This window comes from Equus caballus, chromosome 1, assembly GCF_041296265.1.
Source record: "Equus caballus isolate H_3958 breed thoroughbred chromosome 1, TB-T2T, whole genome shotgun sequence".
NCBI classification, from domain to species: domain Eukaryota; kingdom Metazoa; phylum Chordata; class Mammalia; order Perissodactyla; family Equidae; genus Equus; species Equus caballus.
Genome location: NC_091684.1, coordinates 11604639 through 11621950, shown reverse-complemented (window position 1 = coordinate 11621950; position 17312 = coordinate 11604639). Strand labels below are relative to the sequence as shown.

Genomic DNA, 17312 nt, shown 5'->3' with positions numbered 1-17312 from the left:
GCTGCTGGTGCAGGGACCACCAGCACTATGAGAGCCGTTGCACTATGCCACACAGCTGTGCCACTGCCCCGGGCTCCGTGCTGTTGGGGTTGGAAGAAGCACCCTACTCCAAGGGCTGGATTGGATGAGGAGAGTCTCCTGGAGGGGGGGGGCGGGGGTGGTACCTGAGCTAAAGGGGACAGCTATAGAGGCCATTCCAGGTAGGGGCAGAATTCCTGACTCGGACCTCTCTGTGGCTGAGCAGGAAGGGAGGCCAGACCTCGGGGCTGAGTGTTCACTAACAACAAGATTGGAGAAGAGAAGCCAGACTGAGGAGGTCAGGGGAGGGGCTGAGATTTTATCCTGCAGGGAACAGGAAGCTGGGGAAGTGCTTTGCGGTTGGTTTGTTTGCATTTAAACAAGGGTTTATGCATGAAGGAAAGAGTTCAGACATGAATTTAGGGGCTCAGGTTGGTGCACTGGAGGCGAGGGCTGGGAGAGCAGTAAGGGATGCCCTTATGGTAGAGGAATGGTGGCTGGGAAACCACCCCGAGGTAGAACCCACAGAACCTGGTGACAGCCCGGGTGTGGGTGGAGGAGGTGGAGTCAAAGAAGATGCTAAGGTTCTGGGCCAAGAACCCAAAAGGAAGATGCAACATCAGAACCTGGGACGTCCCTGTGAGAGCTGCTCCAGGGACGCTCCGACCAGCTTTAGCCACGTGGAAGGAAAGAGCATCAAGTCTAGCGGGAACCATGCTGGACTGGCCTTTAGTTAATCTGGGCCCCGGCCTAGGGAGGAGTGACGGTTTGATGGGGTGACAGTAGAGCATAATGGCCCCAAGTCCTATGGTATCCTCATGGTGGTTTCGGTCATTGACACGAGTTCTTCTCAGATGGGTCGGCTCATTCCAGTGCTTATTTTTGTGACGTTGTGTTTAAGAGCATAGGAACAGATCAGGGTTGGGGAGAAGGGTAGCCAACGAACTCACATGCAGCAGTGTTTTCCAGTCTCCCCAGATCGAGAGATTTACCTGGGGGATCGTTAAATAAATTCCTAGACCCCACGCTAGTCCCTCTGAATCAGAGTCGCCAAATGTGGAGCCTGGAGGCTGTGTTTGTAGTAAGCACCCTCGGGGATTCTTCTGAGCAGGGAAATCAGTGAAATAGTGACCCGTCACCAGGGCTGCCTTATTGCCAGTTAAAATACCCCGTTTCCTGGCCCCTCCCTTGAATCGTCTGGTCCAGTCGATTTGGAGTGAGACCCCAAAACCTGTTTTTAATAAGAAGCCCCTGTGATCCTTATGATAAATTGTGGGAAACACTGACCGGGGTCCCCCGCAGGCCAATCACGGTAGCCAGCTTCTGTCTGCTCTTCTGTGAACGTGAAAATTAAGGCTCAGAACCTGGGGGTAATTAGCATACGTCAAACTCTGCCTCCCTCCCTTCTCGTCTCTATTTTTCTTCTCTCAAGGAGTATCTACTGAGCGTCTGCTCTGGGTCTGACGCTGTGCTGGGCGCTGGGGACGCAGTAGACAGCGGGAGCCCCGGGGGCTCTTCTGGGCGGGAAAGGAGACTGTAGTGTCAGATGCTCTCAGGTACTCAGGGCTCGGAAAGACGCCCAGCTGGCGTGTGGTGCTGGTCGGTAACAGGAAGGGATGTTTACGTTAAACTGGTGGTTCTCAAGTGAGGTTCCCCGCTCAGCATCACCTGGGGACTTATTAGAAATGCATGGTCTTGGGCCCCACCCCAGACTCACTGACTCAGACCCTCTAGGAGTGGTCCCAGCAATCTGTGTTTAACAAGCCCTCCAGGTGACTCTGATGCACCCTGAAGTTTGAGAACCGCTGGATTAGATAGTCAGGGAAGGAGGTGATATCTGAAGTGAGTCTGGAAGGGCAAAAAGGTGGCAAGCATGGGAAGATCCAGGTGGTGGGACAGGCAGTGCAAAGGGCCTGAGGTGGGAATGAATTTGGTGTGTTAGAGAAACAGACAGAGGCTCAGGAGGGAGGGAGAGGTGGGGAGGAGGGCAGGCCAGGATAGGGTCTCGTGGAGAGGAATCCGGATTTAGGTGACATGAACCGATTTCTGTTTTAACAGGACCTCTCTGGTTGCTAAATGGAGAATGCAAGGGGGCAGGACTAGAGGCCACGAGGTCAGAGAAGAGCCCATTGCAGGACCCTGGCGGGACGCAGTGGTGCCTTGAGCTAGGGAAGGGATTCTCGACCTTACTGTTATCACCCACCCCTGCCCCCAACAGCAATCTTTATAGACCTTTTCTTCCTGACTGCCTTGCCTCCCCGAGAAGTTTCAACCCCATGGATGTAGTGCACATGCTTATTTCTTGTGGCCTTCGGAGGCCACAAACATTGTCATAGCTGAGATTTTTTCCGCCTCCCAAGAGCCAGTGTTCGTGCTCCTGGTCTGACTCTGGCCCACTGAGAATGCGCGGACTAAGGCGAGGCAGCGGAGATGGAGGAACTGTGTAGCTCTGAATATTGTGGATAATTGGGAACCAGAGATGCCAGGGCTTGCTGGCAGGTTGGTCTTAGAAGGAGAGAGAGAAGAACCCAGGAAGATTCCTGACGTTTGGGCTTGAGCAACCGGGTTGACGGGACCATTTGCTGAGATGTGAAAAACTGGCTGACCCAGGTATATTTGCCGAGTTCCGTGGTCACAGACGCAGTCTCGGGGAGTAGAAGGAGGGGTTTGTGGGGGAAAAGAAGAGAGTCCCAGGCAGAGGGAAGAGCTGTAATTATTATAGACCTATGGGAAACAGAATTTAGGGACGACTAGACTCGCTAGCCTCTCAAATAGGAAATTTCAGAACTTCTTTAATGTGGGAAAGAAGAGATGTAGCTTATTCATTAAGCTCAACCTCTTGGCTTTTTCAAAAATACAAACTCCTACTTGGAACTAAACCCCTTCGTGTTTGGGTAACAGCAGCTTAGGAAAGGGTAGAAAGACAGTTTGAAAAAAATGAAAAAGTGGGCTTCAAATGAAAGGCAAGGATGTCTGTCATGCCTCGCCTCCCACTGTCCTTTGTGGATTGAGTCTACTGCATGCTGGGCTTCAGACCCAGGTCCTAAACACGTACCTCAGCCAGCAGCTCAGTGTGGATGAATGCAGGTGTCCTGGGGGCTAGATGAGGAAACCGAGGCTCAGAGATGTTAAGGAACTTGCCCCGGGTCACACAGACAGTACGTGGCATAGTGGGGACTAGAATCCAGCTTGAGCTGATGCCACTCAAAGTCCAGGCTCATAGCCATTATGCTGAGATCTCACTGGTGTCTGAAAATACTCATGTTGTGGTCTCCATAATTAGAAGGCAAACCCCAGTTTGTCCTTAAAATTTAATTTCCCTATAAACAAGGTTAGTTCTCAGACCCAGAAAAAAAAAATCAAAACGATCTGATCTGTTTTGCGAGCAGTGGCTGGGGCCAGCTCCTAATGACTGAGCCCCGTGTCTCTGAAGCCGTATCATTCTGTTCCTTCCAAACAAACTTCTGTGAAGTCTGGGATCTGCTCACACTCAGCCAAGCTGGGGTGTGTCAGGCAGAGCCAGGGGCAGCCTCAGCCCCTTGGGTCCTGCTTCTGACTCATTATTTATCTCTGGCAGGAAGTAAACACAGAGAGGAGAGTGGGAGGGAGGGAGGGAGGGAGGGAAGGCGTGAGCTCCCTGGCTTTTGACACTGGCTGAAAAAGAAGGTCATGTGCTGGATTAGGTGTGTGTCTGCTCTCTGCTCATCTGGTTTCAACAGAGCCTTCAAGAACAGAAGGGAAGTGTTTTTCCATTCTGAGATAATACCCATTTATTGTAACAACTTGGAAAACAGAGAAAAGTGGAAAGTAGAGGGAAAAAAAATCACCAGTGCTCCCACCATCTACAGACAATGGCTCTTAAAATATTAGTGTTTCCGTCAGACTTTCTTCATTTTTCTAGTTCTTTCTTTATTGTGGGATAGCTTTGTGTGTATATACATATATATTAAACAATATATTTATTTGCAGAACTATATGTATAAAAATATATTTAAATAATTAATAGACCATTTTTTAGAACAGTTTCAGGTTTACAGAAAAATTGAGCAGTACAGAGAGCTCCCATATACCCCTCTCTCCTCCCACAGTTTCCCCATTATTAACATTTTGTACTCGTGAGGAACATTTGTTACAATTAATGAACCAATATTGAGACATTATTATTAACTAAAATCTATAGTTACATTAAGCTTCACTCTTTGTGTTGTATATTCTGTGGGTTTGACAAATGCATCATTAGCCACCATTACAGTGTCATACAGAATAGCTTCACTGCCTTAACAGTCTGTTCTCCACCTTATTCATCCTTTCTCTCCCTCCCCTACCAACCCCTGGCAACCGCTGACCTTTTTACTCTCTCCATAGTTTCTTTTTTTTTCTATTACTTTTTTTAATTGGAATAAAATACATATTGTAAGAGTATAAATCTGAGAGCTTGAGGAATGTTTACACTGCTATACGTCCGTGTAATCACACCCAGATCTGGATCTAGATAATTTCCATCAGCCCAGAACATTCTCTCATGCCGCTTCCCAGTCAATAACAACTGCCCAAGAATAGCAACTTTTTGACTTTTATTGCCATTGATTAGTTTTTTGTGTGAGGAAGATTGTCGCTGAGCTGGCATCTGTGCCAACCTTCCTCTATTTTATGTGGGACCCTGCCATAGCGTGGCTTGATGAGCAGTGCTAGGTCCGTGCCCAGCATCCAAACCTGCAAACCCCAGACAGTCACTACACCCCGGGGCTGGACCCTACCATTGGTTAGTTTTGCCAGTTCTTGAACTTCATATAAATGGGATTAAAAAGTATATATACTTTGTTATTTGGTTTCTTTTATACCCTCCTACTTGTTGATTTTCTTAATTATTTTTTTATTGTGGTGAAAAGATGCATAGCATAAAATTTCCTGTCTCACCCAATTGTAAGCACAGTTCAGTACTAAGTGTATTCACATTGTTGTGCAACCAATGTTTCTATAGTTTCTTAAGGTAGAAGCTGAGGTCATTGATTTGAGAACTTCTTTCTTAATATAGATGTTTCAGTGCATTAAATATCATTCTAAGTCCTGCTTTAGCCGCATCTGACACATTTTAATATTTGTGTTTTCCCTTTCATTTGGTTGAAAAACTTCCTAATTTCCCTTTTAATTTCTTCTTTGATTCATGGGCTATTTAGAATTATTTACTTAATTTCCAAATGGTTGGGATTTTCCAGATATCTTTCTGTTATTGATTTCTAATTTAATTCCATTGTAGCCGGATAATATACTTTGAATAATTTGAATCTTTTAAAATTTTTTGAGACTTGTTTTGTGTGTAGAATATGGTCTGTCTTGTAAATGCTCCTTTTGTACGTGAAAAGAATGTTTCTACCACTAATGGATAGTGTTTAATAAATGTCAGTTAGGTCAAGTTAGTTCATAGTGCTTTTCTGAGCTTCTGTATCCATACCGCCTTTCTATCTACTTGTTCCATCAATTATTGAGAAAGGGGTGTGGAACCGTCAGGCTGTAGGTGTGGATTTGCCCATTTCTCCTTTTATCAGTTTTTGCTTCATGTATTTAGAAACTCTGTTATTAGATAAACTTTTAGAACATTTACGTCCTGTTGATGAAAAAAACTTTTTATCATTATGACAATCTTCTTTATGCCTGCTAATATCTTTGCTCCAAAATCTACTTTGTCTGATAGAATATAGACACACCAGCTTTCTTTTGGTTAGTGTTTTCATGGTATTTCTTTTTTCCCCTCATTCCCTTACTTCTAACCTATTTATGATTGTTAAGCAAAATTTGACCTGCTTTTCTTGTAGGCAGCATATTTGATCTTGCTTTTTTAATCCACTGTGAACATCTTTGCCTTGTAACTGGAGTGTTTATAACATTTACATTTAATGTGATTATTAATATGGTTGGTTTAAATCTACGGTCTTGTTATGTGTTTTCTCTGTCCACCTCATTTTTTGCTATCTTTTGGAAAAATTCATTATTTTTATAATCCTACTTTATCTCCCTTTTGACTTATTATCCATAATGACTTGTGTTGTTTTGGGTGGTTGCTCTAGAATCGGCACTGTACATCTGTAATGTATCACAATCTACTTTCAAGTGGTATTACACCATCTCTTGTAGATTGGACAGCTTACACAGTGTGCCTCCATTTCTCCCCTTTTAGCCTTTGTGCTATTGTTGTCATACATTTTACTTCTACATATGTAACAAATCCCAACATATATGTTATTTTTGTTACATAGCCAATTATCTTTTTTTCTTATGTCATGATATCTGCTACTGAAGCATTTAAATGGTTCAGCAATATTTTGACTTTTTCCAGTTTGCATAAGAGGCAAAACTTCATATGAAGGGCAGTGCATATGGCGGAATATTAATAGTTATTGAATATCCATGGGCATATACAGGTGTTTAATATTCTTTCAACTTTTTCTATGTTAGAAAAATTATCTTTTAAAAGAGATTTAAATAATAAGGAAAAAAGGCTTTATATTTGTATGCATAGTTACCATTTCTGGTGTTCTTTCTTCTTTTATGTAGATCCCAATTGCCATCTGGTATTATTTTCTTTTGGCTTGAGGGACTTCCTTCAACATTTCTTGAAATATAACTCTGCTGGTGGTTGATTCTTTTGGCTTTTGTATATCTGAAAACAAATCTTTATTTCACCTGTGGTTTTAGAAAGATATTTTGTTGGGCAAAGAGCTCTAGGCAGATGGGTTTTCTTTTTTTTTAAGATTGGCACCTGAGCTAATAACTGTTGCCAATCTTCTCTCTCTCTCTTTTTTTCCTGCTTTTTCTCCCCAAATCCCCCAGTACGCAGTTGTATATTTTAGTTGTGGGTCCTTCTAGTTGTGGCATGTGAGATGCTGCCTTAGCGTGGCCTGATGAGCGGTGCCATGTCCGCACCCAGGGTCCAGTGAAACGCCGGGCCACAGAAGTAGAGTGCACGAACTTAACCACTCGGCCGTGGGGCCAGCCTCGGGTTTTTTTTTTTTTGTCTTTTGCTGCTTTATTTATTTATTCATTTATTTATTTGAGGAAGATTGGCCCTGAGCTAACTGCTGCCAATCCTCCTCTTTTTGCTGAGGAAGGCTGGCCCTGAGCTAATATCCATGCCCATCTTCCTCTACTTTATACGTGGGACGCCTACCACAGCATGGCGTGCCGAGCAGTGCCATGTCTGCACCCGGGATCTGAACCGGTGAATCCCAGGCTGCCGAGAAGCGGAACGTGCAAACTTAACCGCTGCGCCACCGGGCCGGCCCCCTCTTTTGCTGCTTTAAAGATATTGCCCTCTGTATTCTAGCTTGCATCGTTTCCAACAAAAAAAATCTGATATCATCTTTACTTTTGTTCTTTTTTTCCACTGGCTGCTTTTAATATTTTTCACTTTTTTATTGGTTTTAAGCGGTTTGGTTCTGATATTCCTTGGTGTAAGTTCCTTTCTGTTTCTCGTGCTTGGAGTTAGTTAGATTCTTGGATCTATGGGTTTATAGTTTATATCATATTTGGACAATTTTCAGCCATTATTTCTTCAAATAGTTTTTTAAATCACCCTCCTTCCTTTGGGGACTTCAGTTACACGTATACTCAGCTGACTGAAGTTATCCCACAGCTCATTGACACTCTGATTTTTTTTTTTTTCAGTTTTTTCTCTCCTTGTTTCATTTTGGAGAGTTTCTCTTGTATGTCTTCAGTTCACTAATCTTTTTCTCTGGAATGGCTGATCCATTATTAATCCCACCCAGTGTGATTTTCATTTTAGACATTGTAGTTTTCATTTCCAGATTTAGGTTTGATTTGTTTTTTTTTTTATATCTTCCATGTCTGTACTTAACAAGCTCAATCTTTCCTCAAGCCTCCTGAACATTTGGAATAGAGTTATAACTCTTTTTAAAAGTCCTTGAGTACTAATTTTATCATCTGCATAATTTCTCAGTTGCCCTTGATTGAGTTTTCTTTTCGTTGTGGATCATATTTTCCGGCTTCTTTGCGTGCCAGACACTGTGGACTTTATGGTTTTGGGTTCTGGATATTTTTGTATTCCTATAAATATCCTTGCCCTTTGCTCTGGGATGCAGTTATTTGGAGTTTAATCTTTTTATCTTTGCTTTTAAGCCTTGTTAGGTGGGCCCAGAGTAGGCTCTAGTCTAGGGTTAATTTTCTCCACTACTGAGGCAAGACTCTTCTTAGTATTCTAACAGATGTCCCGTGAATTATGAGATTTTCCGCTCTGGCTGGTGAGAGCGGGAACTATTCCCAGGCCTGTGTTGGCTTCAAGGGTTCGAGCGGTCTGCACGCGGCCTCAGGTGGTTTCCGTACATGTAGTGCTGGTCAGGACCGCGCAGGTCTCGAGAGTTCTCTCTTTGCCTTCTCTGGTACTCTGCCTTGGGAACTCCGGCTGCCTTGGTCTCCCCAGATGCCCAGCTGCATCTCCTCAAGTCAAGGAGACAGTCAGGCTTCAGCGGGGTCCCCCACCCTGTGCCACTTCCTCCAGGCCTTCAGCTGGGGCAATAGCAGCACTTACTCTGTTGCTTTCCATCTTCGGGGATCACTGTCCTTCATTTCCCATGTCCCCTGCAGTAGCCAGCCCCCCGTGAGTCCAAGCCCCTGTGGTCATTAATAATTCTTTATATGATGCCTTCCAACCCAGGCTCTCTGAAAACACCCAAAAGCCTCCGTATCAAGTTTCTTTCTCTGGTTTTAAATGGAAATGCAGCAAAACACTCGGCATTTATTTTGGGATAGATGTGAAGGACTTTCAAGAAAAAAAAAATAATAAGAGAGAGAGTGCTGTGGGCACGAGTAGATTTTCTTTCCTCCAGAGCAGCTTGTATCACAGACACTTGCAGCCTCTTCTCTTTTCCTGGCCTCAGATGGCAACTTTGACAGCAGCTACTCTTCCCAAACACGTTTCCGCAGCTGCATTAGTGCTGGGGAGCAGCCTGGGGTGGTTTTTATCTGGTTAACATGGACCCAGCTTGGCCCCCATGATGTTGACTCATTGACTCCCCCCGCCCTGCATTTAGGTCAATGGGATGACAGAAAGGCAAATTTCAAGGAAATTTGTGATGAAATGGCTGGGACTTATTCTCAAAAGAAACCCTGAATCACTTTTTTGAGCTCAGTACATATGGGCTCAGTCTCGTGTAGGTGACACTGGTGATGTCTTATTGTTCAGGAAATGTCCCAAATTCTCTGCAAGATTTTTCAGTCATCATGGGAAGATTCCATGGTGTTCTTTGTTTCGTACTGTGTTGACTAAGGCAGGAAAATGACTTTAATACACATTAGAAGTCTTATCGAGAAGAAATGTAACAAAAATATGTTCCCCACTACTTCCAGTTCAAAATACCCTTGCAGCGTCAAAATAAAATAAAAGCTCCCCCATAATCCAGGCACACAAGCAAAACTGTAGTTCGCATTTCTCCATAGACAACCAGTGGGTTTTAACTTAAAATTAAGGAAACCTTCATATTCAGGTGAACAGTCTACCAAATTCCTTGACTTGGGCTTATTAACATTTTAGAGATCTTTCTTCGTTGTGAATAAAAACGACTATCTTCTCTAATGGGATAGTAGTTTTATTTTTGGTATTTGATCATTTAAGAAGTGTCCGAATGATTGGAAGTAATTATTATGTCACAAACGCTTTTAAATGAATTGGTGGGGCCAGCCCGGTGGTGCAGCAGTTAAGTTCGCACGTTCCACTTCTTAGCGGCCTGGGGTTCGCCGGTTCGGATCCCGGGTGCAGACATGGCACCGCTTGACACGCCATGCTGTGGCAGGCATCCCACATATAAAGTAGAGGAAGATGGGCACGGATGTTAGCTCAGGGCCAGGCTTCCTCAGCAAAAAGAGGAGGACTGGCAGTAGTTAGCTCAGGGCTAATCTTCCTCAAAAAAAAAAAAAAGAAAGAAAGAGATGAATTGGTATTTTGTTGTGACAGGATCTAGATGCGTTGGAAGGGCAATGACAGATATGAGTGAGACACGGCATTCTTTCCAGCTTTGGGGAGCGCTGAGTGCAACCATCCAGCAGCCCCTTCCAGCAGTCAGTCTGGAAACCACAAAACTGGGTCACTGTGCTGCCTTTTAGGACCCCACGGGAAGGATGCTGAAAAAATTGGTTATAAGACTGTTTTTAAATTTTCTTTGGAATTCTGTCACCTGTCCCCCTCCCCACACAATGCTGGATAATGGATTCTCATGAGTGGACCCACACCTTGACCTTGAAGTCATATGAAAGTTCACGTGGCAAAGCGTAGGCTGAAAAATAAAGATACTTAGGGGTTTTATCCACCCCTCCTCACACACACCCTTATACTTTAGAACCTACCAATATTTCCTTTCATCTGTTGCCTGGGTTGCTTAAGCGTTGTGGTCTTCGTTTTTTCTATCATAGAATGAGCACAGAAAAGAGTTAAAACTGGCTTAAAAATACAGAGCTGAGGGGCCAGCCCTGTGGCGTAGTGGTTAAGTTGGCACACTCTGCTTCAGTGGCTGGGGTTTGCAGGTTTGGATCCTAAGTTCGGACCTGCACCACTCATCAGCTGTGCTGTGGCAGTGACCCACATATAAAGTGGAGGAAAATTGGCACAGATGTTAGCTCAGGGCTAATCTTTCTCAGCAAAAAAAAGGGAAAACAAAGCTGAGTCTGACAGGGCTTCCAAGGTTAGTGGGCTCCTAGGCATCTGTTCAGGAAGCATTGTTTGGACAAGTTAGGACCATGCATGTGGGTTAGACCTAATCTGCTAAGATTGCAGACAAGGTTCTGAGGAGGTGCCTTTCTCCATGAAAAACCACGTTATAGATATTGAGGACTGGCAGTGTCCCTCTCTTGTTAACTGGAGAATTCTTTCCTCTGCATGGATAACATAGAACATTTATTCCTTTCCTAAGGTCTCTGGGGTAGATGATACATCCCACAGTGCAGGAGTCAACTTAAGTGAGCAGTTAGGGTGTCGGTCAAAAAAGAGATTATTCTTGCACTTCTTTATTCATCTCATCACTCAGTCATTCATCCAACAGAGAACATACCAGGGCTAGACTGAGACACGTACATAAATGAGATGAACTCTCAATAACCTCCAGGAGGTCACACCCAGTGAGAAAACAAATGAATCATCAAACAAGAGACGCAGTAGGTACTGAGAGAGAGTCTGTACACCGGGCTTTAGGAGAATAGAGGAGGAGACCAAGAAAGCTTCTTTCTTGTACACCTAACAATTGTATTGTAAAAAACGCTGAGTCCAGTATTTAAAAACTCCTAATAGAAATGTAAAAATGGAGGGCATATCCTATGCAACTCTTGTTAGTCATTAATGATTGATCCGGAATGACCTATCATGGCTGGCCCAATCAGTTGTCAAGTTCTCCAGGAGACCGTCTTCTTAGGCAATCTGCCTAGCTTGGGATGGAAAAGAGAGGAAAAGAGAAACTGAGAAGTGGGCTTATTATAGTGAGTAGAGTGCCTTTGAGAATCACGATTATTTACAACCCTAGAGCACCTTGGTTACCAGACTTATGATTCATAGAGAGAAATACAAAGCAAAGGGCAGGAACAAAGACAATGAATGGATTTGACGGTTAGTAGTTTAGCTGTGCCATTGTGAAGATCTACATGGTCCCCAAATTAACCAGGTTTATTCTGATTTCATGTCGGGAAGAACTGAAAACATTCTGGAGTTTAGTTTACTTTCTTTGGCTGGTGTCTCCGCCTTTCTTCTACTGAAAAAAGGTCCCAACATGGCCCATGGGCCAATCCAGATTTTGACAAGCCCTCAAAATGTATGGGGGGAACAGAACACCACAGTAATCCTAAACTGCCGCTGGGGTTTGGGGAGCTAATTGATCACATCTTTGCCCACCAGATTCTGAATCAATTGTGAAATAGATGCTGGAGGTAGATAGGGAGGAGAGCGCCAGCTTTGTCAAAGGCAAGGTTGGACTGGTGGACAAGTCAAAATGGGGCTCCTCACACTGCCCGTGAACTAACCTCCTCCACACAGTGCCAGGCTGTGTATCAGTGCAGGGGGCCATGAAAGGCAGGGAGAGCTGGCCCCAGCGAGCTGGCCACCTGGCAGGTAGCTGTGGGAAAAGTGGCTGCATTGTGGGTAGGCTCATCTCAGTGACCTTGAACCCTTTAACCCACCTGTGGGGAGACTGTACCTATGGGGTTTGCTTTCCCCATCTTACCAATCAGAGAAGCCTCACTTCCTCCTGGGGGGATCGCCCTAAGGGAGTGGGGAATAGGGCAGAAGCGTGGTACTTCTCTGAGAGCTCAGAAGTGTCACAAAGCCCCTAATTTATGGGCCAAGGCAGGAATGCAGGCAGCTGAGGAGCACCCCTAGTCCCTACGCCCCTTGTCCCCACCCCAGCTGCCACAACTGTTAAGGGTATGTCAGGACTGGTAGTTCCCAGGGGCTGCTGTTTAACTCGCTGGTTTTCCCTCTAGCCTGTGTTTTCCTTTTCCAGAAAGTGCATTGGAATGCAATGAGTAACAGTGGTGATATGTGAAGAAATCTTCTAATCTTTTGAATTAGACTAATTTATGAAAATAGCAAATCATTCACAGACTTCTATACTTTATAATCACTAGCAAATTACTCGCAGTGCATCCCCCTAACTCATTAGACCCACCAGGCTGCATTGGGACTTGTGGTTGAGAAGTGCTGCCTTCACCTCGTTTCTTTGGCAGGAGCAGTTAAACAAAACTACTTTGCCTTTTCTGGGCCTCAGTTTCCTCATCTGAAAATGAGAGGTTAGGACTAATAGATTACTGGAATGCTATAATTGTACAGAAGAAAAGAACTTTCCTAATCTTCAATTGAAACCACCATGATTTGAGAGCATTTCTGCATATTTAGGATCCTTGATTTGGGTTCAATTGTATCTGTCTATCCATCCATCCATCCATTCGTCTATCTGTCCATTTATTCAACCATCCATCCATCCATCACCCATCCATCTATCCATTCATCCGTCCATCCATCCATCTATCCATCCTTCCATGCATTCATCCATCCATCTATCCAACCACCCATTCATCCATCCACCCATACATTCATATATCCAGTGTTTGCTATATGTCAGGCATGGGCATAAAGTATTGAAACAGCATACGTTATATCCCAGTGAGGGAAGTGATCATCAATGTTGATGGCAATTGTGACTATAGATGGTCTCCAACTTACAATGGTTTGACTTATAATTTCTCAGCTTTTCGATGGTGCAAAAGCAATCTGCATTCAGCCGAAACTGTACTTTGAATTTTGATCTTTTCCTGGCTAGTGATGTGTGGTATGACACTCTCTCTCGTGATGCTGGGCGGAGGCGGCGAGCTGCATCTCTCAGGCAGCCATGTGATCACAAGAGTAAACAACCAGTACCCTTACAGCCATTCCGTACCCAGACAACCGTGCTGTTTTTCACTCTCAGTACAGTATTCAATAGATTACATGAGATATTCAACACTTTATTGTAAAACAGGCTTTGTGTTAGATGATTTTGCCCAACTATAGGCTAATGTAATTGTTCTGAGCACATTTAAGGGAGGTCTGGCTAAGCTATGACATTGGGTAGGTCAGATGTATTAAATGCATTTTTGACGTACGATATTTTCAACTTAGGATGAATTTTTCGAGATGTAACCCTGTCGTAAGTTGAGGGAGATTTGTAGTGTCATCACTAGGTGGGCCTGTGAAAGGAGAGCTGATCCCAGAGGCCAGGGCAGGCTCATTGAGAAGTGAAGATCAGGGTTGAGATCTGCTGGGGAGGAGCAGCGGGGTGCCAGGCTCCAATAGATTCGGGGATGCGGAGCTCTGTATGGGACAAAGTAGGTTAGAGCCACAGCCGATGGCAAAGTTAAGCCACTGGAGAGTTTTCCCATGGGGGTGACGGGATCAGGCTTTCATTTCTAAGCCACTGCTCTGGCTGCAGCCTGGAGAACACGATGAAGGGATGGGAGAAGAGGCTGCAGCACCCGTCCAGGAGAGGTGAGGTCAGTAACTACGGGTAGCAGGAGGCGGAGAGACCTGGAGCAGGCAGGACTTGAGTTAGCTTTGCATCGGTAGCTCTGCGCCCGGGGTCTGGTCTTGAACCTCTCTGGGAACATTTCTTCATATGTGCAATGGGAGCCATCTACTCTGCCTGGCTACAGTGTGGGTTAAATGCAATCATAACTGAAAAGAGCTTAGCATAGCCTGGCCTTAGTAAATGCCCAGTACGTGGCAACTCTCCATCTTGACAATTTTGCTTTAGGGTTTTACTGATATCCTTAAAGCCTGGTAGAGCTGGGGCCCTAATTCTTTTTCCCCCAGCCAGCCTTCTTCCGCCCTTAAGCATTCCTAGTCTACTCGTGTGTGTGTGTGTGTGTGTGTGTGTGTGTTCAGAGCCATGCATTTAGGAACCCATCTGGATGTGATCGTCTCCAGCTAGGATAGTGGGGAGGGTCTTCTCTGCATTCCATCTTCTGCTTAAACTTTTGTTGCAGCAAATCACGCCCCCCCACCTCAGGTCGCCTGTACTTCTCCCTTTGTTGTACTGGGGGCGTCCGGTCTGCACCCAGGAGGCTGCAGTCCGTTGCCCTCCCGACCTCAACACAAAGGCAGCTCCCCGTTGGGATGAAAGCCTTCCATTGACAGCACCCCGCTGCCCAGCCCACGAGAGCTCGCCCTCAAATTCTGAGCAGAACCTCCATCCCACACATTTTGACTCAGTCTTGAAGCATAAAAGGACATTATGTAAGCTTCAATTAACGCAGAGCCCTCACAGATCAGTTCTTAGAATTATTCCTGCCCCTCGGCAAATCTGCTCCTGGCGAGTGACTTTAATCTGGCTTTGAAAATTGCTTCTGAGGGGTAATCAAAGAGACTGCTGGTGCTGTTTCTGCTACATAAACCAAGGCTGGGTTCTCGTCTGGGGAAGCTGTGTGCCCCACACTCAGTGGGAAGTTGGTTCCTGGCTGCTCTCTGATAAGACCCACGAGTTTTCAAGGTACCCAAATCTAGTGAATTTATCATCTTGTCCCCAGATGATAATGACTTTGGTCAGCCCGAAGGGAAGCCACACGCTCCCTCTAAGCTGGCAGCTCATATCGGAGGCTGGGGATGGGGGACAGGGAAGCAGATTTGCTTCCTTCCCAGCGTGATGAAGCCTCGAGCAGGGCGCTGTGCTCTGATCTCCTTGAACAAGCAGACGTAAATAAGAGTGCTTCATTTCTGAATTACACACCGTTAATCTCATTAGCTACTCAACGATTTGACCCCTAGTAAATAAGTGGGATGCAATTAAATATAAAGTGTTTGTTAAAAGGAAAGTGGCCGGATGTGGAGTGTGGAGTTGCTGGTTCTGGAATAATCCATTGAGCCAACAGCCTCGTGGCTTGTGAGCGCTCCTGAGCCTCGTGCTCTCCAGAGGCCTGACCGAGGCACGTTACCTGCAGCCCAGGTGGTGTCACACGTGTCAGCCAGGGCTGGGCCAGGGCTTTCGGGGGGGCACATCTGTCCTCGCGACCATTTGGGGGTGGAGGGATTCTTATAACTTACCCTCTGAGTCTTCTCTTCTTTGCCCTCATCACTTCTGCTTTTGGGTCTGAAAATGCCAGTCCTGTTGAGACAGTAGCCACAGTCTCTTGGGTCCTTCTTAAAGCTTTTCGGTATCTCAGGCACAGCATGCCTGTCATAGGTGCAGGAACCTACATAAGGATGACTGGCTTGGTGACGACGTGTACACACCTCCTCCAAGGATGTGGTGTGATGTCACGGACATTTCGTAGGTGAGGGGCTTGGCAAGAGGCTGGAATGGAGCCAGGGAAAGAGCCACCCATCCTCTGTCTCAGTCCGTTCAGGCCTTCGTAACAAAACTCCCATAGACTAGGCGGCTTCACAATAGACATCTATTTCTCGCAGTTCTGGGGGCTGGAAGTCCAACGTCAAGGTGCCGGCAGATTCGGTGTCTGGTGAGGGCCTGCTGCCTGGTTCATGGATGGCCGTCTTCTTGCTGCATCCTCACGTGGCAGAAGGGGCGAGGGACCTCTCTGGGGATTCTCTTATAAGGACACCAATCCCATTCCTGAGGGCTCAACCCTCAAGACCTAGTCATCTCCCAAAGGCCTCACCTCCTAATGCCATCCCCTTGGGGGTTAGGTTTCAACATATGAGTTTTGGGGACACAAACATTCAGTCTCCCTCCTTGGAAGCTTTTGTTCTTGGAGGCAGCATAGAGTGAATGAGAAGATCACAGCCCATGGAGTCGGATGCCCATCAGATCCAGGCTTAACCTCTCTGTTCTTACACGTGCTAAATGGCAGCGACAGTTGCCATCTTGCACAGCTCTCAGCAGGGTTGAATGAGACAATCCACGCCCTGCACTGATGTCTAATGAGTTTCATCCATTATTATTTTCCCAACTTTTCAGTTTGGGAAAGTTGAAACCTCACCTCAAAAATACTGAAAGGATAGTCTAATAAATGCCCGCATACTTACTGTCTCTGCTCACACTGCCGTAACGGCACACCACAGCCTGGGAGGCTAAACAACGGGAATTTATTCTCTCACAGTTCCAGTGGCTGGAATCCCGAGGTCAGGGTGCCAGCAGGGTTGGGTTCTCGGGGCACCGTCCTTCTTGGCTTGCAGATGGCACCTCCTCACTGTGTCTGCTGGTGGCCATCTCTCTGTGTGAGGGCACTCCTGGGGTCCCTTCCTCTTCTTATAAGGACACCAGTCCTGTTGGATTAGGACCCCACTCTTATTATGACCATGTTTAACCTTAATTACCTCCTTAAAGGCCCCATCTCCAAGTACAGTCCCATTGGGGGTTAGGGCTTCAACACATGGATGTTAGGGGATCACAATTCAGTCCATAACACATATTCCTAAATTTTAAGCGGAGTGTATTTCACCTTCCCACTCCATGCATCCCTTATAGAGGAATGCATGTGCCTTGCCTTGCGTGGAAAGCTGGAATTCTGGCACTGAACTTGGAGAGCAGAATCTTTCCTCTGGTCACATCCAAAACACCATGGGTCTATGAATACGTGAATGTGTGTATGTAACAGTTACAAGAAGATTCCGTAAATTTTCCTCCCTATAATAATTTTAAAGAACATGGTAAAAGCCTTAGAAAAACCATACTTCTGTTAACTTTGCCTTAAGCAATTTCTCTTGATACTAAACAATTTACGATCATAAAGAGTATACAGAATCACAGCTAGGTAAAAATAACAAAAATTGCACCTGCTAAAACATTTTGTAGAAAAAAAAGGAAATTCACTAGAGC

The 17312-nt window shown here is 45.4% G+C and overlaps 1 protein-coding gene across 29 annotated transcripts in view; it reads left to right on the top strand.

The window, feature by feature from the left end:
* TACC2 (transforming acidic coiled-coil containing protein 2) overlaps positions 1-17312 on the top strand; it is a 210163-nt gene that overhangs the window by 41229 nt on the left and 151622 nt on the right. The window lies entirely within an intron of this gene.